At 37.1% G+C, this 26,219-nt stretch overlaps 1 protein-coding gene and 1 long non-coding RNA gene across 7 annotated transcripts in view; one reads left to right on the top strand and one right to left on the bottom strand.

Annotated features, from left to right (window-relative positions):
* Window positions 1-3,760: 3,760 nt before the first annotated feature.
* Window positions 3,761-4,809, bottom strand: LOC110119552. Its single transcript, XR_007225118.1, has 2 exons — window positions 4,566-4,809; window positions 3,761-4,464 (listed from the first exon to the last, which is right to left on the bottom strand). It is a non-coding gene; the product is annotated as an uncharacterized LOC110119552 (long non-coding RNA).
* A 93-nt stretch (window positions 4,810-4,902) lies between these two features.
* LOC100646666 (receptor-type tyrosine-protein phosphatase kappa) overlaps window positions 4,903-26,219 on the top strand; it is a 104,209-nt gene continuing 82,892 nt past the window's right edge. Inside the window, exons 1-2 of one of the 6 annotated variants that reach the window (XM_012312285.3) lie at window positions 4,903-5,085; window positions 5,432-5,804. The gene's annotated coding sequence lies outside the window, so the exon portion shown is untranslated. Of the gene's footprint in view, window positions 5,283-5,431; window positions 5,805-25,864; window positions 25,976-26,219 lie in introns of those variants that run through there. The other 5 variants (XM_048408604.1, XM_012312283.3, XM_012312281.3 and 2 more) reach the window with 5 other exon arrangements.

Raw genomic sequence — 26,219 nt, 5'->3', positions numbered from 1 at the left:
ATGATACTGTTTTCAGATTGTTTCTTGGCCAATTAAAGTTTTATTACATGTACCATTTCGGTCAAACACCGTTTTACCAATTACGTTTCGAGCGTTTTGTGTTTGTTATGAAAGCTCTCTGTTGGTTTTTTCGTGGGCAAATATTAGTTATCAAGATATATTAAACAAATATTAAGATACATCAATACTGAGATTTCCGACAATTAAAATGATTTTTGTTACGAGCGTAAAACATTCTGACGCGTAATCTGATTTTCTTTTTTTCTCGTAAATTGACATTTCTTAATCATCGTCCTACCTGTATTCTACGAGTGTTTCTCTCTTTAATCTTTCAAATGTTCCTGAATTTACATGCTGGTAGATTAAAACGAGACACTGTATATACAGCGCGATTGAATCGTACAAAATCACCGCCGTCCCCCACCTCTTTTTTCACACGATCGAACACGCGTATGGAAAGTTGGAGAATAGCGAGTGGTTCGAATGGAAACAAGGCGAGTCGTCCCAATTAAAGTCTTCTAATTAGATCGTAGCGGCGTCTACGAGCTCGATGCCGATCTACGCGATCGAAGTCAGCGCGTTGCTCCGCGAGGGAATGTTTCGTGGTTATTTATAAGTTGGAGGGTCGCCGCTTAACCTTGCCCGACGTGGACCGTCAAGCATGTCACCTAAACGTTTTATTAACGATCTTCCTTGCCCGCATCGTCGAATCGTTCCAATTGGGTCAGCTCTGTACTCTAGGTTTTTCCAGATCTTTCTTTTCCAGGCTATCTCTTGAATGTAATTTGTCATGCCTCTTTAACGCAGAAGGGAATGCCTCGTTCGCGTGAGAATAACACCGCGTACGGAATGTATCGAACAGGACGGCATTGAGCGTCGTTGTTCCTCTCGACAATAAGCAATTCGTTTAACGCTTCCGGTGGAATAGCACGCAATGGACAGAGGACTCGAAAGTGTAAGCATTATTGGGATCTATGGTAGAGAATCGTATCGCGGTGGTAAAGTATCTATCTGGGCAAATTCCACTTGAAGAGTACAGAGGATGAAGGTGATAAGTCGTGTTTCGTATTGAGCAGTTTTAGGAAAATTGAGTTTAATTAATAAAAATGAAAAAAGAACGAATATTCGTCGATGATTACTCGAGGCATCGATCGACGGAAGCGCATTAAAGTCGATTCTGTTGAACTTGCACACTGAGTAAATTTGTAATAATTTGCTAAAAGTAATCAAAGCCTGTCTATTGGTTTTCCGGCGAGATTTCTATATCAGTTTTTGTGAAGCGTAATTATCGAATAATTTGGAAAGATGAATAAAATTTTTGAAATGACAGAAATATTTCATGTTCCATATAGTTCCATTCCGATGCAAATTGTTAGAATTTTTTAAAATACTGGAGCATTGGTCATCTATCGCGTGACACATGTTACTCCACCAAGTAGGATTCTTTAATTTTAGAAATTTCGATTTTTTTATTCTAACACACAGAACGAGTTTCATTAGCTTTGTTTTGTAATGTGCGTACGAATAATATTTATAGTAACAATTTCTAAATTAATAAATAATCCAGTCGTCAATTCTGTATACTACGTTATGTTACGAATTTTTATTACTCGGAATAAAAATATTGAAAATATCGCAACCATATAAGATAGGAGCGCGGTTTGTAACACGTGTCTGACCATAAACCGTCCTTTTTCCCTTAAACGCTCTACATTTCTCTTTCATTCTTATACATTGTATACAACGATACACTTACGAGTAACTTAAAAATTAAAATTGTAGATTAGAAAAATATCTTTGCAAAAGAAAACACGAAAAGTCTGCAATTTAACTTAACAGAGAATTTCTTCGTATTTCACGATAATTCAAATTTACCAAATACGAGATCATATCATCGTAAGTAACTTCAGCAACGCGAAATCTGAATATCACAAGGGAGTCAGGGAGTGTATATTTGATGCAACAACTATCGAACCATGCTGTATTATTAACAGAACAAACAAACAAAACGTACGTAGCTGTATCGCGAAAGGTACTTCGTTTCTTTTATATCGGACGAAAGGGAATTAAATTATCCTGTTCGATTGTTTCGATTAAATTAGGATTAATTAAACTTAAATTAGCTTTTAGAAAGCCAGAAGAGATTAAGCTTAGCGCGAGGAGAAAGAAAGGGAAAAGATATCGGTTCGACGTGAAAATATTCGCCTTGTTTCGACACAGGGCGAAAGAACTTCAACGGGAAATCGATTCGCAAAAATACAAATCTCCACCATCGCATCAGAATGTAGAATATTTCAAGAGGCTGTTGCCTATTGAAATGCAAGCAGTGTTAAGCTGTATTTGGCACAGGTTGTTTCGGGCCGCCTGGGAAATCCGTGGGTTAGTAACCGCAACGTTACACACTGCACGATTGTTTGTCAATTCGTGAATCGAATTAAGTAGAAAATCGCCGTGTTATCGTATTTCAATTCTTCCGGATGTAAAAGTCGCCAGAAAACGTGCGATAAATTTCTGTTTAGATTCTATTTCTATCTCTATTTCCTTCAGCAAATATTATTTTTTCAACTCGCGTTTGAATTTGCAATTATTTATGTGAACTTTACATATATACGTGAGATAGATAAAGGGGCAACGAAATTGAGTTTGGTGGAAATACGCTGCTAAAACGTATTAAAAATATCATTTTTTGAAATTCAACTCAGTTAGAATTTATGATTATTTATTTAACCTTCTTGGCTTAAATATACCCATAAATATATAAGAATCATTTGTTCTTCTCGTAGTATGTTTTCGCTAAAAGATGAACGTTGCGAATGGGGTAAGCTTCTAATTTATTACGATAAAATATTTTCAAACGAGTTTCTTTTATACCGACGGATTTTTATTCCATTTACGAGAAAATGTTACAAATAGTACGCGAAACCACTTTGTACCTGTATTTGGTTTCTATGCGGTTTTTTCGCTGGCACAAGTGCATTGTAAGCGGAAGTGTCGTTTCAGTAGTACTGCTCAATCTTTGTCAGTAGAGATTTTCCGAAAGAAAGTGGCAACAATTCCAATACACAAGAACCTTCAAGTATCATCGGCGTTACCTCTTTATCTCGAGACCTGACTGCAACGCGATTACCGTTTCTCTTTCAACGAAGGCATTGCGAAAGAAGTTCCTTATCGAAACATTGGAAAAATATATTTTTACGCAGACATTCTAAAATATGTCGTCGGAGGTGTTTCATGCTTTTGATCGAGAGTTTTTAGCTCTAGTCAGCAATCGAATAAGTTCTATCAAATGATCGATATAGATGAAAAAAGAAAATCGTATAGATATCCCATGTGAAAAGCGCATGGATGACACACGATAAGCCCGTTTTTGTGATTCTGATACCGTGGCAAGTTGAAAAGAAGTATTTTACTGCAAAGTTGAAATAAAAAAAAAAAGAATACCAGTCAAAAAATACCAATAAAATTTTTGAGATATTCAGACGTGGGTAGTAAAAATAAATATTTAATTTCGTATAATTTATAATAATATAGTAATAATAGAATAATTTTCTAACAATAGAACCAAAAAGTGTGACTTATGGTATTTCTCTGCCGTTATTATTATAGGATAATTCGTATCTATCTATCTAGAAACTTCTTCTATCCGCAATGCCCTGGCATCAGTGTTCGCTATAAACTACGTTGCAAGCTTTGGGATTAAAAGCTAAAACTTCTACGAGGAAGATTATTAGGAATATTGAATGAAACATTGCGCAAAATGTCATGTTCAGTCAGAAATTTATTCGTTTAATTTACGTTTTCAATCTATTTAATAAATACGATTTACATGGTAATAGTTTTAATAATTTTCGTTTTATAACATTAAGTTTCCTCAAAAGAGGAAACAGTCTTCCAATTACATAAAAATACGTATGTCCTTTATCATATCGATGTTTCGTTGATTATAAGTTCAATGAAATTTACTAAATATGAAACCTATTAATCGTGATAATAATTTTAATGTATATACATTTCGATTCTTCGAATTTGTTTCAAACTCCAACCATTATATATTAAGAAACTAACGTTGAATAAGAGTCTACACTGTAAAACTCGTCATATTGCAAGAACCATGGTCACACAATTCAATATACATGTTTCTTTAAAACTTTGAAAAAATTATACAGTAATCAACAAAGAGAAAACAAATCTTCTCCATTATCATCCATCTTTCTTCAAACTCCACACGTGTTAATGAAAATCAAGAAAGACAAACAAAAAAGGGACGCTAACCAAAAGTCCTATATACGTAATTCTTCGTCGCAAACTTCGTAGAACGTTGAAGAAACATATCTTCTATTATCATCCATCTGTTTCCAAAGTCCACGCCGTATAGTATCAATTAAAAAATTCGAGAAAAAGAAAGGAAGACATTATGTTAATATCTTACATAATCACAGTTTCCAAACTACCCCTTCGGAGAATCTTCAAACAAAGAGAAAACAAATGTTGCGTTATTACCCGTTCTTATTCAAATTTCACGAATCAATTCGAAGACGAAGAAAAAGGGAAAGACGTCGTAAAACCTGTAGAAGAAACGTTCCGACTCTGGAAACTATGGATCGTCGTCTTCGAAAGCTGGTCTGACTGTCGAGAAATTTTACAGCGTCGAGAGTAGCTAGCGCCGGTATCGGATCCGGTCTGTATCTCTGAACTCGCGAAGAGCCGCGATCAGGACCACGCCCTCGGCAAAGAAGCGACGCCGACGCCGACGTCGTGGTCCCCACCTCACCGCCGCTTTACTCCCCGCACCCGGCGCGGCGTGTACTCGCCCCCGAGCGGCATTCCTCTCTCTCTGCTTTCCCTCCCACCCCAAACGCTCCGGCGCCTCCACCCCCTCACGGGCAGCCTGATGGCCCCAGGATCCTCGTCAGAGCGACTCCACTCATCGCCGACGGTGACTCGTCGCGTGTCGCCCAGTCTCTCACCGACCTCGCGCCCGTCAACGTCGTCGTCGTCGTCGTCGTCTTCGTGCCGCCGCCGTCGCCGTCGTCGTCGTCGTCGTCGCTCGCCGTCGCCGTCGTCGTCGTCGCCGTCGTCGTGCTGGTGGTGTTGTGCTCTTTACTACGGTGTTAGACGTGTGCCCGTCAATTCGCTCGTGGTTCCCATTCACGCCGATCATCGTCTGCTAATCTTGTTTGCCTTTTTTCGTTCTCGCTGTCAACGCACACCCTTCGTGTATATATGTATACGTATATTGCCTCGCTTACTTTGTCTCGATTTATTCCGAACATATAGAAGATGTATACATATACATATACATATATATATACATATATATTCGAAAGCTAATTTGGCTATCGAGAAATTTTGCAGAGTTGAGATATATATATATACATATAGATATATTATCTATCTACAATATTATAAATAATATTTTATATATGTATAGATATACATATATGTGCAACTGATTGGCGTAGACAAGTTAACGGAGATTAAACAAGAATCGAACGAGATTTATCATGGATCGCTGAGAAAACCGGCACACAGGCGTGAAGTTGGCGGAAGCTGACCGGTGACACACAAAGTGGACTCGGTTTGTTATTTCGTCCCGTGGCTGGTCCGCTATCGTGCTCGTTTATCCGACAAAGATCTCTGTTTATCTCGATTCCGATCGATTCCCTGTCACAGGATATCGAGAGGTGTCAACTGTCCATTGTTGCCGTGTGTGTACACGCCTATAAACGCGCGCGTATAGTTTTCGGAGAAACGTGTTTCTGCCGGTCGAAGTGTTCGTTCTATTGGCGAGTCTGTTTCTTAAGGTATGTAACTGTGAAATTTCTAATTTTGTTGCGAGACTGTTTTGTGTAAGGATTTCAGGATGTTTGCGTCGTAATAGTTTGGGCGTTTATATCGTTTTAATCGTGGGGGAAAGTTTGACACGTCTGTACGTGTATAAGGTTCGCGAGCAGTATGGCGCTGCGCATGGATCACCGGTATTTCGATCCGCGTAGATATATATGTATTCCCGCGAAAGTGTCGAATTTATGTGACACTTTGTATACACGTGGAACAATATACTTACTGTAAAAACGAATACAAATTGCTCCTTGTACTTTGAGAACTTCAAGCGTTATAGTTTTCATTATTGTCTGTGCGATTCGATTATTCGATACCTGATTCGATATGTCGATCGATATTTCTATATACCCTGACAGTATCCTTGCGCGCGCCACCGCGGAAGTAACAAGTCTGAAACTAACGTGTATCGGCGTAGCGTTTCGAACTGTGCATTACATTAATTTTCCTTTCAAAATTGGTTTCGTCTGTGATTACTTTATTTCTTATGTGACCATTAACTCACTGAGGGCCAACGTTGCATTAACGCGGTATTTTATTTGTAATTTTTTATAATCAAAGTACACCAACGAATTCTGTTTTTATAATATCGTATCTATGAAATTTTATGGCTTTTACGATTTAAAGAAATTAAGCCATTTGTAACGCTATCCGATAAACTATAATCTTGGTCCTTAATAGAGTTGGGATTATTAATGGACTAACCTATAATTTTCATCACTATCGATATTTCGATATACATCGATTCCCAAACTGTTTTATCATTACTTATTCATCTTCGTTATTACCATCGTTTGATAAATCGCTATTATCACTGTTATCAGCAGCGCTGTATAACATTGTCAAAGTAAACTATTCGCGCGTGCACCGACGCGAAAATAGCCCGGCGATGTTTGAAACTTTTGATTTATGTCGTTATTGAAATAAGGCGCGATCACGGTCGAGATTCTGGATACGCAAATACATAATCGATCGTAAATTCTTGGGTGATACGGTTAAAATGGCCAGTGAAGTTGTGAGTGTGTACAGATTATCCGTTTTGGATATCGAACGTGTTCGAACGTAGTACGACACAGAGATCGCGGCGGGCGGGTTCAAAAATAAAAATTGATCATTGCGATCGGTTGAACGTCGTTTATTTTTGCATCAATCTTATTTGCCAATACTTTTATTGCGATCTCGATTGTCCATTATGAAACCGGATATATACGAATATAACATGGAACACACGACTACTACCAGTCGATGTATGCGGACGCGGATATCGTGTAAACTTGAGTACATATACCGGGTGATCTTCTGGAAGGGGATAAATATCGAGGTATGAGTTTTTTTTTTTAATAACAGTCCGATAATAATGAATAATTTTAACTTCTATTTTATATTACCATATTTCTATTTTGTGTGATAATTTTATATCTTATTCAGTTTGCGTAACTTTTGTATTTAGGTATCGCAATGTGGAAATATTTATTCTTCCCGTTTGCTTTTTAATTATAGCGTTAATTAAAAGTAAAATTATAAAAGTAGTTACATATTTAATATAGATATTATTTAATTAACATGTAATATAGATGTTATGTAAGATGAAGAAGATCGTAAGTTTTAAGAGACATATAAATGAGAGGTGCAAAAATTATTCGTTTCTAAATTACAAAAGGGTCCGATTTAATGGTTATATCGTCAGATTACTGTTACGGTAAATCTTTAAAACGTTTCTTTTGTATGTATGTCTCCTGAAACGTGTCTCCTTTACCGTGAATTAAACATTTTTCAAATTCATTCAAGATTTTCGACATAAATTATTCATTTTATAAATAAGGGAAATGAAATATTTCAAATATAAAAAATAGTTTATACTAATTGAGCTTTCCATTAAATGAAGAAGTAGTACAAGTGCATTTTTGTTAGAAATCAAATCTAGCACAGGCAATAATATATAAAATCCGTATTAAGAAATAATTTATGCATTTACATATATATACATAATATATCGATAACAATTATTAATATATATATATATATGTATATGTATTGTCTCTTTTATATATATGTGCACGATATACGCACTTTCGTTTTTCGTATTATTTTTCAATAATATGCCGTGTGGATACTTTTCTACCGTTCTCGTTTCATCTGTACGCATAGTTGTACACATCTATAGAACATCGATATTTTGTATCCAAGGATTGAAACAGCTGTCCAATTAGTGATGTAACATTTCATGCGAAAAATACATCATTAAGATTGTACATATGTAAATTTTCGATGACTACTCGCGTTCAATCCTCATCATTTTCCGTCCCAGATTATTCTTAGAGAAATTCCAACGCTGAAGCGAGTATAATCCTCGCTTCAATCGTCATTTGGTCCTCTTTCGCGTTAAATAGGACGCAAACGTGTCGATATAAGTACTCGCTTATCTGTGCCCTCTTGTTTCTTTAAACACGAATATGTGGTATTATACTTTTATTCTGGTAATTTCAAATTTGCAATTTTATAGCTGTGATTATGATAATAAAAGCAAATCGTCTGCACGAGGATTAAATCGGGAATCTTGCAGGGACCGACATATGGCAATTTATTATTTCTTTTTGTATGTTTTACTTTCTACAGCTTTCTTTTTTCAAATATTTTGTATCGTTGTTTTACACATCGAATACCCGCCGCACAAAATTTCGCTAAACTTTGATCATTTCCCCGATAATATAGGTCAATTATCGCGCCCTTTATGAGATCAGATGTTCTAATTACGCAAGAAAGTGTTTCATTATAATTGGAAAATCACGTGAATTTGAGATATGAATTATTGAAATGTATTACTGGTCGTATCTAGTTTCTAGTTTTTAATAATTATTTTAACCAAGTCCATGGTATAAAACTAATTAAAAACAAGTATAAAATCAGGCGTATTTATAGACAATCATAATGATACCATAATCAAACAATCATAATGATATCATAATCAAATAGTAATGAAATCTCGTAATGTTTTCAATTATTTTAACGTCTGTCGTCTTTTTAACACAATTCGTTCGAATAGAATCCCAAACTTCAAAATAATAATTTAATCGCTATTTAAACGAGCGAGTCTGGAGGGTCTTCGTTAATTATTTCACGAGCAGGGAAAGATTGACGCGAGCATACGGATGGCCGTGCGCTTTCATTCACGAATTCTCACCCATATCCATTATTCGTGACTTCCGGCCAAGATCTCTCAGGAATAAAACGACGAAATTCGAATAATGGACGATTTGCGCTACTGGCAATTATACCTGTGGGTTTCACGGCTAACCTATATGGCTATTAAGTCGCGAAACATACGCGTCTGAGTAGCAGTTTCAACCTGACACGCGAAAATATCCATTTTAAAGACGTTGCTCCAACAAGCTATCTCTATAACTCGTTGCAAGAGGTCTCGTTATCAACTGCATGGTTCGGGCGTTAAAAAGTATCGAAAGAACGCCAAAAAATGTATTTATGTTGAGAATTGTGGATGTTAATTGCCGAAATAAAAGTAAAGGAACACCGAGGTTACACTTGGAATTCGTATTAAAATAGTTTTAGATTTATTTAACAAACGATTTCCAGGATCTTCGTCGATATACATTTGCACGCGTCTCGGCACTCTCTTTGTCTCACCATCTTCCATATCACAACGGAACAGTTGCATTCGTCTGTTTTTCGAGACGCTGTGCACACACATACTTCCATACACTCATATTCACATACGTGTGTCACTACATGCGGCTAATCTAGTCTAATATACAAAATTATATACATCTCAGTAATTCATATGATAATTTGGTCGGTATAAAATTTATTATGTATTTATTTTTGTCATTACCACCTAATGACAAAATCCGCAATCACTTAGTTACCAATCCAATATCTAGTTTAATACGAAAGATCAATATCTACATATTCTATTCTAATAATACATATTCTATGGTTCACGCGATAAACATCATCGATAGAATCTCGATTCGACTAGCCTAATCTAGCCCTTATGTATTTATTTTTGTCATTACCACCTAATGACAAAATCCGCAATCACTTAGTTACCAATCCAATATCTAGTTTAATACGAAAGATCAATATCTACATATTCTATTCTAACAATACATATTCTATGGTCCACGCGATAAACATCATCGATAGAATCTCGATTCGACTAGCCTAATCTAGCCCTTATGTATTTATTTTTGTCATTACCACCTAATGACAAAATCCGTAATCACTTAGTTACAAATCCAATATCTAGTTTAATACGAAAGATCAATATCTACATATTCTATTCTAATAACACATATTCTATGGTCCACGCGATAAACATCATCGATAGAATCTCGATTCGACTAGCCCAATTTAGCCCTTAACTTATTCTCATCGTACTTGAACTTGCAAGCTTCTAAGTGTTAGATTTTAAACGCTACAATTACGTGTAAATAATAATATTAAAGTCATTGGAAACGATCTTTATTCATCTCAGAAGTAATATAACTTTGATTGCGATATTTATATTAATTATAATCGAGTAACGCGTGGAATTTTTGAAAACATTCATTGGGATGCAAACCGGGTTTTCGTTCACGGGTCTCACAGTAGAAAACTGTTTGTTTTTTCATCGCGTTACTTCCTTTTGGTGGTGTTTGAGAGACACAGCCGGAGCGTTGAGGGCTAGAGAATTTTACAATTAATAAATTCGCAGTAACGGTCGAGAGTTAAAAGAAGAGAAAATGTCAAGAGCCTTTGAAATTTCTCGAAACACCGCAACCAATTGGTAGGATTCGTTTACAAATCGCTTGTAAATCACTGGTGGTAGAAAGTAACGTAAAAGTGGTAATTTAACGTGGCTTCGGATTTCATAAGAGCGAATCGATTTTGTTTCGAAAGTACTTGGAACAGCCCAACTATCGTTTCGCCCCGATGGAAGTCGTTGATAATTTATAGATATGTTTACCGGCCGGAAATTTACTGTCATAAATTTACCAGTTTATTTACTCGTATCTGCCTTCGGTATTCAACTGGCAAAGCCTGGATGCGAGACGAATACGCGAATAGAAATATTAGAGGGAAACACGTGCACGCAGATGGGGTGTACAGCTCGTGTTGCTCGTGCTGTTCGATTTTCAACAACTTTTATTTCGCGAAACGTAAAACGATCGTCGATAAATTCTTCCATCAATTAGATAATGAAATAAAACGATATTTTTATTGATCGCTTATACAGCGTATACAGCGAACAATCTTACAAGTGGAAACGTATTCTGCCTTTCTGTCGGTGAGGAATTTTGCAGACGAAGCTCTCGACGCTTCTTGAAATATAATTGAATTATATATAAATCCCATTTTATTCGTCTTTTTTGTTTCCAAAGAACAAAATATCAAAATAATATTTCTGAATATTAAACAATTCTATTTTAAAGCTAATACTCGTCTTTCGCGATCGAGGAACGAGGGAAGGCGTGGCTCGCGCGAATAACTCGCAAGTTGTAGATAAATAAACAAGTAAAAGTAGGAGAAATATTCGCGGGCACATCGTGCGCAATCATCGTCGAAAGATCTTGTTACCAGGAGCGAAAGCGTAGCCTCCACGTGGAAGACCCGACAATGACACTGATCCCTTGACACTATTTCTCGAGGAGGCCGTTAAGTCAGTCAGCGCAGATAATACGAGCACGGAACAACATAAAAGCAAAACGCTCGTTGCGGAACGTTGCTCGAGATAATCGTTCGATTTATGAAAAAAAAAGAGAAAAAAAATGAAGAAAAAGAGACATAAAGCCGAAGAAACAAAAACGAGAAGACAGTGGAGTAAAAAACAGGAGGCGTAAGAAAAAAAAGGGGAAGAGAAAAATGGGGTGAGAGACGAGAGGGAAGATGGAGAATGGGACAGAAGGAAAGAATGTCAAAGTGCCGCCGAGATTTTCACGGGAAGGTCGTAAATACGAGTCAACGACCGACGATAAATTCGTTCTATGGCGTTCTTAATTTTTGCCAGTCGGATTAATTCCTTTGAACAGACACAGGATCCAAGCGATCGTGTCACGTAATTACAAAAAATAACGTAATTACTTTTGGTCCCATTGGCAAGAAGATGCGACAAATTCGTCAAGCTTTTTCTCGTATTTCACAAATTTTCGATAATTAAGTTACCTTCTTTCAACCATTTTCGGCTTGTCTTTGTAATATTAGGTTGTCCGAGAAGCTTCTTTCGTTTTACGAGGAAATAATAGACGCACAACGTTTTTTTATTTTATATTATTTCGTCGAATTACGTACGATCCATTTTGTTATTGTTTTGAGATAAACACCGTGTCATTTCACAGATTTGGTTTCACGTTTGTACGAAGGTCCACTGTTATAGAAAACACGTCTGCGAAAGAAAAACACTTTCCGGACAACCTAATACAATGACACGCACGTACGATGTAACGCAAGGCTATGGACAAAATGAATCGTTAATGTAAGTAAATGATACGTAAGTATCACCGATCCATCGTTATTTGCAAATTCTTTCCAACAACTGTTTGTTCGAACTGCTGTTCTTGACCCAAGCCTATCTTTCGGTATCGTTGTGAGAGGACGTTTTATTTCAAGAATTGCGAAAGGGACGACATATGCAGATTGTAGACGCAAGAACAGCTGGAAAATCTCGAATAAATCCTTTTCTCTGTCGCTCGTTGCAGCGTTAACAAAATTTCGAAGTTGCTATAAGTAATTCATTTTAATTTATATAACATTCTTACGAAGAGAATTAATTTCCTAAACGAAATATAAATTGCGTTTCTCGATCGATCGTCGCTTTAACGGGAAGCAAGGGACTCTAATCGTGGAAAAACGATGATTCGTACGTCTCGAGGAATTCGAGAGACTCGGCGTGGAAAATTATCGCGAAACTCGCGAAGATTCGAGGAGATGCGCGTGATTCTTCGAGATGAAGAAGGGTAGACGGTATTACTGTAAATTGACATTTTCCAAATAGATACAGTGGAAGATCGCAGCGACGCCGTGACGTTGAAATTTCTGCTACTCACGAAGGTTGCCTTCCTATTTATGTTAGGGCCGAGATAGGAATTGGATTTTCGATAAGAACTGCAGTTCTTTCCTGTTTTCCAGATTCAGAAGTTCTCTCTCTGCCTCTTTCTATGGAAAGTTTTAAAGGACTCCATTAAGTTTCCCGATCGTACGTAGTTTCTTTCGAGCTAAAAGATTTTAATCAGTGCTCGGTTACGATGTAACCGTGGATTTATTCTCTTTCATTTTAGTTGCGTAGGCTCGAAGGAGAACTTATTCCCTTTTTCCGTCTGTTCTTTCCTATTATATTTTGTAATTTGTTTTTTGCTTTTAACTTGAACATTAGCAAGAAAGAAATGGTCACCGCTGTCTTTCATCGATTAAAATCTTTCAATGATCTTTCATTGTTTCAGATCGTGCCTATTGCGCGATAGAAGCCCATAAACTGCAATTTATCAATTGTATTAATAGAGGTAGACACTTTTTATTTTATTCAAATATCACGTAGAGCCCAACTCGCCGTTTAATTCTACAGGAAGTAGTACGATACAAAACAATCGTTCTGTTTGTTCATTTTTCCTTCTGATATTTAATACAATTGTAATTTTCATATACATATAACGAACTAACTGAAATCCATCGCCTTGTTTGTTCACCGATTTGTGAACCGAACCATTTACCAATTAAGTTTCTCGATAATTCCACCTTATGACATTTCTTGCTTTCTCCATACCCTTCGCTCGTAATCCGCGTTTCGCTAGAAACTTTTTAGGAAAGATTCTTCCACGTCTCAACACGAGAAACGATATTTCAAGCCCCGTGCGCCATCGAGCTCGCTTTTTCTCGCTGCTATCTATCCCTAGCGAGCAAGAAACGCGACCTGTCGCAACTGCGTGACTTACCCTGACCACGACCATACCATCTATCCATCTTTCCACCTCGAAGAAGAAGAACCTCTAAGAAAAGCGTGGAGTAATCGAACGTGGGTCGCAGATACGATCTCGCCGACATCATTAACCGTCTGCTTCCGTTCGAACGTGTATCCTCGTGCAGTTGGTTGGTCGTACGGTCCTCGTGTAAATCCTCCTTATTCAACGACGATGTGCATTAAGGAGCGAGCTCGCCGGTAAAGCACCGTAATTCTGCGGCTTAAACGTTTACGCGGTTATTATTCCGCGATAAATTCTCGACTAGGCACGTGCATTTCGCGGTGACTCGAGACGATTCATTTTATTAACCCGTTGACGGTGAATTACGTATTTCGTACAGACCAACTATTTATTCGCCACAATGAGAATCATTTACACAGAGGTGGTTTCGCGATTTCATTTATTATATCTTTATTGGACGTAAGAGAATAATTAAGCATACATCTTGAGCGGTTTCATCGATCATAGGATTTAAATTATTACAAATATTCAAATTACTTGCCTCGTGAATAAAATCATACTTTTCCTTTGCGGCCTTCAAACAATATTTCTCTGTTAACGACCCTTTACTTTCGCAATTTTTTGCAATCGATCGATGAAACGGCGTTTCATATACACGAACCGACGTAACGTGCACAAGCTTCCGACCATTCACGATCGTTTTATCTCGCATCTTCTCCTTGGACGGCGTTAAAAAAGACACACCCACGCTTTCTCGCACAGCGTGGAAATTTCGTTATCACCGTGAGAAGAACGTCTCTTCAACGAGCACGCAACTCAAATATATTCGCAGCTTTCTCGCACACGCGAAAGTTGACAAGACTGTCAAAGTCTCGCGACTAGGATCAGCAAAATAAAAAAAAAGAAAAAGAAAAAGAAGCGAGAGAAACAAGACGCTGGCGGACGTCTTATCGTAGAAGCTCGCCTTTACGTAACCGAACTACGCGCCTCGAGTTCGAGTAACTCGATTAATCCGAACGAGACTTTACTCGCGCGATAAAATACGCGTTTACGCGAGAAAAGATCGAAGTCGTTCGCGATAGAAAATTTCGATGGCGCGAAGTGGAATTTAGAGGTCGACGCTGGTCAATAACCGACCTTCGTTGGCGTCGATGCCTGTAAACGCAACTTACAAAACATTTAAAAATAACCCGCGCGCGCAGCGCGCGCAGCTCTCCAACAGGAAACCTTGAGATCCTTAGCTCGCCTCGAACGTCGCTTTTTCGACTAGACGGACGCGTATTGTTCGCTTTTGCGACATTTCGCTTCGAGAATTTTTATATTTAGAAACATTCTGCTCTGCGAACGAATTTTCGATCTTCGATTTTCCTCCAAGCCATCGTTTGCTCGAGTTTCAAATTTTTAGAACTCTAGTCGCCGATAGCCTTCGATATTTTCTTCCTTATAGCGGTCCGTCATTTTCCCATTTTTTGAGCTATCGATAGATATAAACTTGTCCCCTATTTGCTGCGATAGATATAAACTTGTTCTTTCAAAATATCTCTACTTTGACATATTCGTCTTAAATATTGATTTTCGTGGTATTTAAACGATTTATAGTCCATTTATCGGCAAATATTTCAGCCACGCGTAATCCGTAAAGAATATTTTCTGCAAAAAGTACTCCCACAAGCGGCAATTTTGATATTAAGTAAGATATATATATTTTCTATATAAACATATGTATGATAAATAAGAACAGAAATTATCGAGTTTGTTATTCGAATCTGAATACCTCGCAATGTTGGGAATTTCGAGCCGTGGTTAATTCTGAAAATATTATCCTAACAATTTCCTTATGTCTTCCTTATTGACTTTGACTTTGAATGGATACGGTTAAAATAATTCTAAAATAGCGAAACAAAGAATGCGGAGTTACTTTAAATAATCGATACAAGAGAGAGAAAATGAGAGGCAACAGTTTCAGAGTAACTGGAAACTCTTTAAGAGATGCACGATTAAGAACCATAGGAATTAAAGTCGATGCTCGAATCGTTGAAACATTATGCAAAGTATATTGGAACGATTTTTACGATGGAAAGCACTCGAGCTCCGCGTGTTCCGCGTTTCCGATCGATCGCGGCGAACGAAGACAGAGATAAGGGATAACAGAAGCAACGTAAGTTTGTGAAAAGGAATTTCACCGTGAAACGCTTAAAATAAATTCCCATCGGATGGAGATGGTTCTTCAATTTTTAAATGCCACGGAGAAATCGAGTTGTAAAGGTGATTTCGTGTCAAAATTTCAAGTCTTTTGTCTATATTCGCTTATTCGCTTGTGATCAGAAATATAGAACTTTTCTGGTTTTGTTTGTCGTTTGGAAATTTTAAATGTTGTGCGATCGTAATCTTCTAAATATATTTTCTTATATATCGAATATAATATACGATATACGATTGAAATTAGAAATGATTAAAAAACGTTTATTTCATTAAAGAAGTAAATTGTTAATATAGTACGGAAATAAGCGTTCGAATATTTGTAAATAATTTTCACAAATACAGAATTTAATATACGATATACGATTGAAATTAGAAATTATTAATAAAACGTTTATTTCTAATTTCAATCGTATATCGTATATTAAATTCTGTATTCTTATTAGAAATAAACGTTTTATTAATAATTTCTAATTTCAATCGTATATATAGTATATTAAATTCTGTATTCGTGAAAATTATTTACAAATATTAGAACGCTTATTTCTGTACAATGTTAGTAATTTACTCCTTTAATTTTAGATACGGTTGTATCATTACACGGTTCTTGTATATTCTTTTTTAAAGTACAAAGTATGGTACAGATCGATCGCCGTGATATTTAAACCGTTGCTGATTGTTTGTTAAAAAATATTTTAAATGAAAATATATTTTCTCATCGATAAAGAAACTACGTTACGAAAACGTTTGGGAGACGTTTCTCGTTTCGAAAGTTTCTTACGTTGTTTAAGACATTCTATATAAATAAATATATCACAGCCAACGATTAGCCCATTAAAATTTTCATTCTAAAATTTCCGTCGCGGAAGTCAATTTATTTCTATTCGAGGAAACTTTGTTTCGATATAATTTCAAACTTTCCGAAGTTTGCCTGATTAACATGCTAATGAAATCGGTGCTGTGATCCGGAAGAGAGGAATGTCGAAGTGATATTTCAAAGTTAATTTTCCGCACGTAGACATTAGAGACAAATAGTATATTCAGAAGCGAGGATTCATCCTCTCGATGGAGGCTCGTAACGCGAGTTATCTGCAAGTGAAATAAATGCCGCGTGTCAGATCCATTTGGTCTGATCATATACGACTTCTTGTCCGTTACTACTTAACCGTCGCAGACAAGAACTTCGTTACCAGACTTCCGGCTCTATCCACCTATCCTGTATCTTATAGAAAACGTTGTTACGATTTAACGCGAGACGAGTAAATGGATTTGATACTGATATAAATAATTAATATCGAGGGTTTTAAGATTCTTCTATTTTTTATTATTTAATTTGTACTTTACAATTTGTCCAGCTGGACATTTGGTAAATTTGTCTAACTTAATTGCTAAATAACATGTGGATGGCTACTCCCAGCGAGATACCATCTTCGAATTTGACTATTTTACCTTTTTAGCGAGGTCAGAGGCGTGCTTTCTTTTTAGTTCTTTCTATCAGAGTTTTGCTCGCTTCAGCAGCCAGCTGGTTTGGATGTGTTGCCGTTCTTTTCTTGTATTTTTCTACGTACCTGCCGATTTCTTCTTTAACCGTTGGTATTTTTAAGTCTTTGCGTATATTCTCGTTTCTGGTATACCATGGGGCGTTGACTATTGTTCTCAGTATCTTCGATCGTAGCGACTGTAGTTTATTTATGTGGCTCATTGCTATTGTCCCCCATAGCGGTATTCCGTACGTTCAAATTAGTTTTATTATCGTTTTGTAGATTTTTAGTTTATTTTTGTCGAGGTTATTGGGTGTATAAAGAGAGAAACGCGTGGATAAATTGTAAGGTTGAAAATATATATTTAATAGAGAAATGTAATAATAAGTAGGAATACAATTTGAGTTACGCCAACAATGTTACTTTATAACTGAAAACTTCGAAGCCAACGTCGCCTGTCTATTGTTTATGGTCTGCCTTCGTCCCAGTCTTTTGTCTATACGCTGTCGATGGCTTCGGTGCTTGAGAAAACTAAAAAGACCAAATGTAGAGTTTTCTTAGAGGTAGAGACCACTTCAACAATTTTCTATGTCGAGTTTAGAGTTTCGATTAATTAGCCAGTACATTTGTCTTCTTTTTATTCGTATTTTGTCTATAAGTGATTTAGTATGTTGTCCTAGGTATTTAACTTGCCTTGTTTGTGTTATGTGCGTGCCATTTAATTGGACATTTGGTGGTTTCCGTTTTCTTAGTGCAAACGTAATATGGTTGCATTTACTGGGGTTTGCTTTTGTTTGTTTATTTTCAATAGAGTGACGGTTAAGAATACTAGAAAAGAACGTCGAGAGCTGATTTTACGAAGGTTTATGTACTATGGGTTTGGCTCTTATGGAGGTGGTGTCACCAAGGGTATCGCCAGGGTCCAGGTCAGAGGTAGCCACGCTGTTACTGTCTTCTGACCCTGGGACACTGTCCACGTTGTAGTTTCGATGACCTGCAGGATGTTCCTTAAACCCCCTGGTTTTTCTATTGCTAATTTATATCTCTGTGACATTAACAACGTTCGAAACTGGATTCGCTTTACGCTCCGAAACAAACTAGCGATACTCACGACGCTTCCGGTCGTATTCGCGATTTTGCAACTACGTTCGTATCGAGCACGATTCCTGCGTCTCCTTATCTGCGTTTACGACGGTTGTTGCAGTAGTTGGCACGAGCCAGAAATAGCGCTGGTAAATCAAATAATGCTGCCATTCGACGTCCGTCGCATCGATCAAGTATCCCCGTCGAAATCGAAGGAGACACCCCGATGGTGAAGCGTCTTAGTCCACAGAAATACTTAACAGCTCGCATACGAAGCGTGGACTCAGAATTTGCTCCGGTATCGTTAATTAGGCCAGTGCCCAGTTTCGGTGTAAGCGGTGAGCTCGTTTCGTTTCCTCGAAGATCGAACGACAAGTTTTGAACGTAGAACGGTAACGCCCGATTTACGTAACGCGTGACAAAATCGTTGCAGACCAACCGATGATAACGCGAGAGATTTTAAATGCTGAACGACTCTGTGAGATTTTATTTCGCACGTATATTCAAAATACAAGACGACAACCGTCTATTCGCAGCCGTCAGTAAGTGGCCAGAGGATGGAACGAACGACTGTCGGTATTCGTCTCGCAAACAAAATGGTTGCAGACCAATCAGTGGTATCACGCGGCTGATGCGAAATTGTACGAAGTATAGATACGCTGTATACGTCGCAACGTATATGTCGTTTGATGGTCGCCGAAACGCGTGCTGTGAGCTACCGGCTTTGAGGCTTTGCACCAGTTGGCGACAGCGAAGCTTTCCCACAAAGGAAAGTGTCGTCCCGGCAACAAACGGAGCGGGAAAGAATTTTGCGGCATTCAATGGTTCAAAAGTTCGCCTGACGGTCCGATGCATCCGAAAAGTGCACAATTGTATTTTATTATTTTCTCACGGGACGATATCTTGAACGTTGGAATCGCTCTGTAAGACCCAAACGTTACTATTTCGCATAACGAAAGAGCGCTTGCAGAAATGCAAAGATTACGAGTCGTATTTCTTGCGACCAATGTGTAGAGAAATGACGCAAGCACGCTTGAAACAAGGAGTTAATAATAAAGGACACGGTTTAAAGAAACTGTCCAATTTCATCGGGTCCAGCGACGAGTTTGCGGTGAAACGATCAGACACGATGAAATAACGTAATGTAAAATAATGTAATGTGACGTAATCGGTGAATAATATGTAATTTGCAGTAACGATATTTAACAACGAACAAATTGGACAAATTTTGCTGACGGGTACGATCGGTGAACCATTCCCGCAAGATGAGAAACGTTTCATCCTGATAACTCAATCCACTCCAGAGTAATCGACGAGCATACGTAAAAATTGGATTTTTGAAAAAAAAAGAAAAAAAAAATAGTGTAAAAGAACAAATACAAAAATTTTTGTAACGGGGCTAACGGGAGAATATAACTTGCAGAATCCAAAAGGAATCATGCCGATGGTCAAGCCGTTTGAGAAAAATCGACGAACATGTATAGAAAAAATATGTATAATATATGTAGCATCCAAATGGGTCTTAGAGAGAAAGGACAAGTAATGATGTTTTGATTTAATATATATTATTAAGAGCAACGAAATGATTACAATGCTGTTCTACGTTCTATTCTCGCATGCGGCTTTCTGACTCCCAATTCAAGCTCTGCCCACTCCGCACGCTCCACACGCTCTACACACTCTGCCCGCTCTCCACACTCTGCACGCTCTGCCCGCTCTACACGCTCTGCACCCTCTACCTTTTCCCGTTCTTCGGAACAGGCATCCCGAAACCCCCCGTGGTTAAGGTCACGCAGCCTTTTCACGAAAACTGTCCACTTAAAGGTACATTGATGCTAAACGGTACTTTGTTTACAGTTCGACCGATACCTTAGGCCTTTTGGCCCCGGTACTACATATATATTGTATACTAATCGAATTGAAACTTCTTCCCTCTTTTTCGAAACTGTATAAAATTATAAAAGTAACCGCAGTGCAGTTGAACATCTCTAATATCGGTCGAAACTTTCCTCTAACGGAATTTTGAATTAACAGGTCGAAGTTATATAAGCAAAGAGGTCACGAGCATACTCGCTAATATCGCATCGTATCTTATATTAGATATTAAACAGTTCCTCGGTCTACTTCTACTTTGACTACTACGTTATACACGATGGACATTCGCAGTTCCACGCAGTTTGTTCTCGTGAGTCCTCGGTTTGAGGCGCGTACACAGCGATGATACTGTCACGTAGAAGACACAGGAGATCGTGAAATTAACAAATTACCGGTTGTCTCTTCACGTCCTCTGAATTATTTCGCGATAGTTTGAACCTTTGCACGTAAGGTGAGAAATTCGAACTTCAGATACGATAGTCTACGTAAAATTTATTATACGAATCCAACAGAGTGTTTTTTTTTATTATTTAATTTGTACTTTATAATTTGTCCAGCTGGACGTTTGGTAAATTTTTCTAGCTTAACGGTTCAGAATGTTATAACAGAGTATGTGGAGCGCTGATTTTGGGAAGCCTCATATATTAGGTTGTCCGGAAAGTGTCTTTCTTTTACAACGACGCATCTTTATACAAAAATGAAACATAATCTGTCGAACGTTATGATCTTTATTTTGATAGAACAAAATGGATCGTACGTAATTCGATAAAATAATATAAAACGGAAAATGTTGTGCGTCCATTATTTCTTTACAAAAGGAAAGAAACTTTTCGGACGACCTAATACCAAGATTTGGGCCCTATGGAAGAGTTGTCACCGGATGCCAGTCAGAAGTGGCTATCCTGTTACTGCCTTCTGAGCCTGGGACAATATCTGGTTATTATCCCAATGGCCTGCAGGATGTTTGTCGGACGTGGTTATCCTATTACCGTTTTATGACCCTATGACAATACGAAAGGTTGTTTGACTTCCGTATCGAGTCAGTTTTGACTTCCCGTCTACGCACCATGCTTCCGGCTCGCATCGACTTCCCTCTATCGTTATCGATGCGTACGTATCCTTATCTAGCAGGGTCCTGTCACTGATAATCAGTGGATCCTGCTCGGAACCTTTCCGATCCTTTTGAAGGATCTTGGGGGGATTATTATCACGAGTAGGATACATTGACATCGATCGATGGATTTGTGTACGTAACTGGTACAGTTACAACTTCTAGCGTCGAATCTTACAAGTTTTTAATCGAAAAAATTATTCATATCGTTCCTTCAAATTAATAGAAATTACACAAAGTATTATAGAAAGTATTGGTAAAATAACGAGAATATAAAACGCTTAATAATAAAAACGCTTAATTGACCGAATGATTTATACTCTTTCTGTACAATGAAGAGATAAAAATGGCAGAATTATAGTTTTCCATAGGAATTTTCAGTAACAGCTCCCCTCAAATTACTTAATGGCAAGAATTGTATATATTTGAAATGCTATAAATTATCCGGAAGTAGATTCGGAATTAACGGAATGAGAGATAATTTTAAACTTCCATTTATTCTGCGCAAGAAAGGTAGAATTCGAGAAATATAAAGTCTTTACGAGTGAAACGAACGATTAAGCACAAAATTATTACGCTTCTGGTCTACGGGATTTTCACGTCACTTAGGTATTATAAACCTTTCGTCAAAAAGTTCTTTCGTTTCCTTTCCAGTGGATTAGCGCGAGAGGAGAAACGCAGACGGTAGTCCTTTAAAAAAATAAGAGAAAATGGGAAATAGAAATTAAAATCTGTCTGTCCCGCTAAATCCAATCAGCGTTCCACCGTAATAAGCGATAACGTTCCATCTGAAAATATTCCAATTTCCATTGGTGTAGCAAACTGGAAAAGAAATGGAATATAGTCGTGAAACGTAGAAAAATGGAAGCCAGAACGTCGAGCGATCGCGTTTTATGCTTTTTCTTCCATGTCGAGCAATTTAGTGGAAGAATTTAAGAATTACGTTAAAAAGCGATTATCAACAGCGTTCTTTTGCTTCTTTCTGTCTATTTGTCTTTTGCAAATTCAAGAATTTGTTAATCGATGGTTTGTATCCATTTTTAATGTTCTTAAAAGGTTGGGATTTTCTTTTTGTTTTCTTTCTTAAATCAAATTTCACAATTTTGGAATTGTTCGATTCTTCGAAAGAGCCAGGTTGTAATATAAATATAATATTTCATTGATGGACGAAAATGATATAATTTATATAGCGTGTTTTTTTTTTTTTTTTTAAAGAAACGATAAATGTATTGGAATAAAAACTTCTGCTATGTAAATTATGAGCACCAAAGAATTTCTATGATCTAAAAAAAATATAGTTTACCACAGTGCCAGAAATATTTCAAATGTTTTAATCTTCACGAAATCGTAGAACCTGGATGGAACAAGAAATTTACATAGCGCGTGTAATATATTGCGTAAAAGCTTCACTTTTGTAAAATGTCGTATACAGGGTGGTTCAATTAAATGACATGATCCAAATATCTCCTAATTTATTATCGTATGAAAAAAATTCAAGGTCATACGGATGTTGTCAAGTTGGCTATTTTTTTTTTTACGAGATTTCAAGACCATAAATATATACGGTACAGTAGGATTATAAGCTCGAGAGATACGAATACAAAAACACAAAACGATACAGATGAAGTGTAACGTCATTGTATAACAAGAGATTATCGCGATTCTTGCACGTACAGTCATCGTGCGTTACGCAACTATCCTAGGGATATTTTTGGTACGGTATAATTCGAGGAAAGACAGGAAAATCTGTGTATTAGCAGGCTAAATTTACATTGCGTGCAATACAATGTATCTTTGAACGAAAGGTACGCTTGAATTTTTCAAAAAGTGTGCACGAACGACACAGTCAGCCGCGAGAGGAACACGATCGAGTTATTCGTGACAATGCTTTCATTTCACGCGTGAAAATCCTCCGTTAATATTGTACAACGATAAAAAGAAGAAATGGGTCGAAGAATCGATTTTCGTCGGATTATAATTACGAAACCGTATGTAGCGTACCGATCGTTCATAAATCAAGTACGAATCGATTTTACATTGGCTGGTAATTATCGTTCGATCGCTGGTAATTAATTTATTTTATGGACGACGAAATGAAGGCGAAGAAGCGCTTTCACGTTGGCGTTGAAGAATTTTTATGAAACTTGCCAGTGTTATATTTTGTCCCATTTATTATTCTATGTATTACTCGCAATTCCTTTATTTATTCTTATTTGGAAGTTTGATATTTCGGCTATTGGTTTATCATTGGTATTTTACGTAAAAGAATATAGTAAGCGTTAAAGTATAGTAAAGCGTCTTATGTTCGTATAATGTAACATATTTTCTACGTATAATCTAAAATCAAGTACTAAACATATAGAATAAGGTATTATGGAAGAATAATTTCAGCACTGACCTACAACTAAAATCAATAAACCAGAAATTTCGCATTCAGTCAGAGCTCAGTGTTAATCAAAAAATTTCGAACAACTGTCGAAAAATTGTTCCATTCGTGTCAGTAACGGCAATTTATATTTCCAAACAAACATTTCAATTTCAACCCCCGATGCAAGACCCGAAATCGAGAAACGAAAGAGAGGAAAATATTTCCTGTATTTCAAAATACAAGAATATTAATATAACAAACTTATAGAAAATAGACTTTAATAATTCTTCAAAATCAATCTCAAATTTTCATTACATAACAATGTAAGGATAGCAAAGTGTCAAAAAGTGACTCTCACGCTTTTCTTTGCGTCTCCGATTAATTGTAATTGTTTCAAAATTTTTTTCAAAAGATCTCAAGTCGTTCGATTCAATTTGAAAGAAGTTGGTGCATATTTAAAATTCAAATTAAGAAGCTCGAGAAATAATATAAATATTTTATTCGGTGGAAAAGATTCGTAGGAAAAATACAGCTTTTTATTGTTTTGCGATTAAGTGTAAATTAGATTTTTCACGATTCCCTTGATACCAGAGTCAAAGTAAAATAACGTATCTTCTTCAACGCGGCCCACTTTCAACCGTATCGTAAAACTAATACACTCAACTATTTTAAACACCTGCATTCGAAGAAATTTTTACAGAGAATGTAATGACCAGCAGAAATATATATTACAAATGTAACAGATTAAATTAATTTGAATTAATATCGAACATTACGAATTTTAAACATCCTTGTGTATGTTACGTATACCGAATGAAAGATTCTTACAGTGTACAGAAAGTGGACGAATCGATCGGCACACCCGGTACACGAACCTTCACCCAAAAGTTCTCGGTCTTGGTAGCGTATTTTGGTCTGAATGTCTTATTGTATTCCTCGATCAACCGATACCATGATCTCAGCTTGATACGCACCGCTGAACGCGGGATCCTTAAATTTCGCGGTCGATTTCCAACTGCAGCCTGGCTGATCTAAAACTAGAGGAGTACCGTGTCCGACTGACTATGAGGCTGCGTTTGAACAACCGCGCGAAGTGGCAGAGAATAGAGACAACAGGGTCGGCTAATTGGCAAACGGAATACGGCAAAGAACAGGCTTTTCACGCGTGCGTCGTACGACCGTGTTCTTTGGGCTTACACACGAGAACGCGATCGTTGACGATCCTTTGTCATTCTTTGCAATAGAAATTTTTGCTTGAAAGCTTCTATAGCGTTAAATTACTAGACGCTGTGATTTTCATTTGGGAATCATAAAATGGGAAACTGAGAATTGGGATATTTTTGTAACATAAGCTGTAAAGTAGCCCGATACTCGTATAATATTCATCATAATAGTGAAATCACGATGATAATAATCAAACGGTATTCTTCTGTTTCTTTTAAGTCAAGAAATATATATTCTAAAATACGTATTTTACGAACACGATTTTCGTATAGCATTGTCTGTTAAAGCAAATTTGCGAATTGATCTTTTCAAAAGATATATATGCAGGCACGTATATTTGATAGCATTGACCATGATCCCCGAATAGAAATTATTATATAATTATTTTATATACACACGACGTCAAGAGATTAAATATAAACGTTGATAAAGTTGAATATATTCGACAAGGAAACGAAGAATTAAGAGGAAATCCGGGTTCTTGTTTGTAATAATAATACAAATTTATAGCGTAAAGTATAAACGACGAGGTAGATTTCTATAAAAATCTACGTTTATCCGATGCGTCATAAATTTTCGGAAATGTCAAACACCAGGGAGGAAACTCAGTGATCGTAGGTCAGTTACCCTAGTTTACTACGGAGATAGTCATGGAACGTACGTTTCATTCAAGAAACGCGCCAAAAATTCCTCTTCCATGTCCCCTTGTTCCCCCTGAAGCAACCCTCGGAAATGTGTGTTGGAGGGGGAAATTAGAGTGTTTCACGTGACGCTAGAGTAGTTTTCGAGTCTTAGAATCTCGCGAGCCGTCGTACCGTGAGCAACTACGCTTCTGTCTGTCCTACAACTTCCAATCTCTCGACACTCGCACCAGTTCCCTCAGGTATCCTCACGATTCGATCATTTGTACATATGCTCGTAGTACGTAGAATTTAACGATGATTGAGATAGATCAAAAGGATTTTAAATTTCTCTCTTTCGTTGAAAAATTTACCGGCTTAAAATAACTGGATTGTTTTGTATTTATTGAAAATAAATGCATTGATATGTAATGACATTAACGATACATAATGATAATTAGATTTTGCCTAATAGTAATTTATACTTTAATTCGGAACTTAGGAAAA

Source organism: Bombus terrestris, chromosome 9 (genome assembly GCF_910591885.1).
Source record: "Bombus terrestris chromosome 9, iyBomTerr1.2, whole genome shotgun sequence".
Classification (NCBI taxonomy): domain Eukaryota; kingdom Metazoa; phylum Arthropoda; class Insecta; order Hymenoptera; family Apidae; genus Bombus; species Bombus terrestris.
Note: the sequence above shows the minus strand (reverse complement) of the source record. Positions and strands in the feature narration are given on the sequence as shown.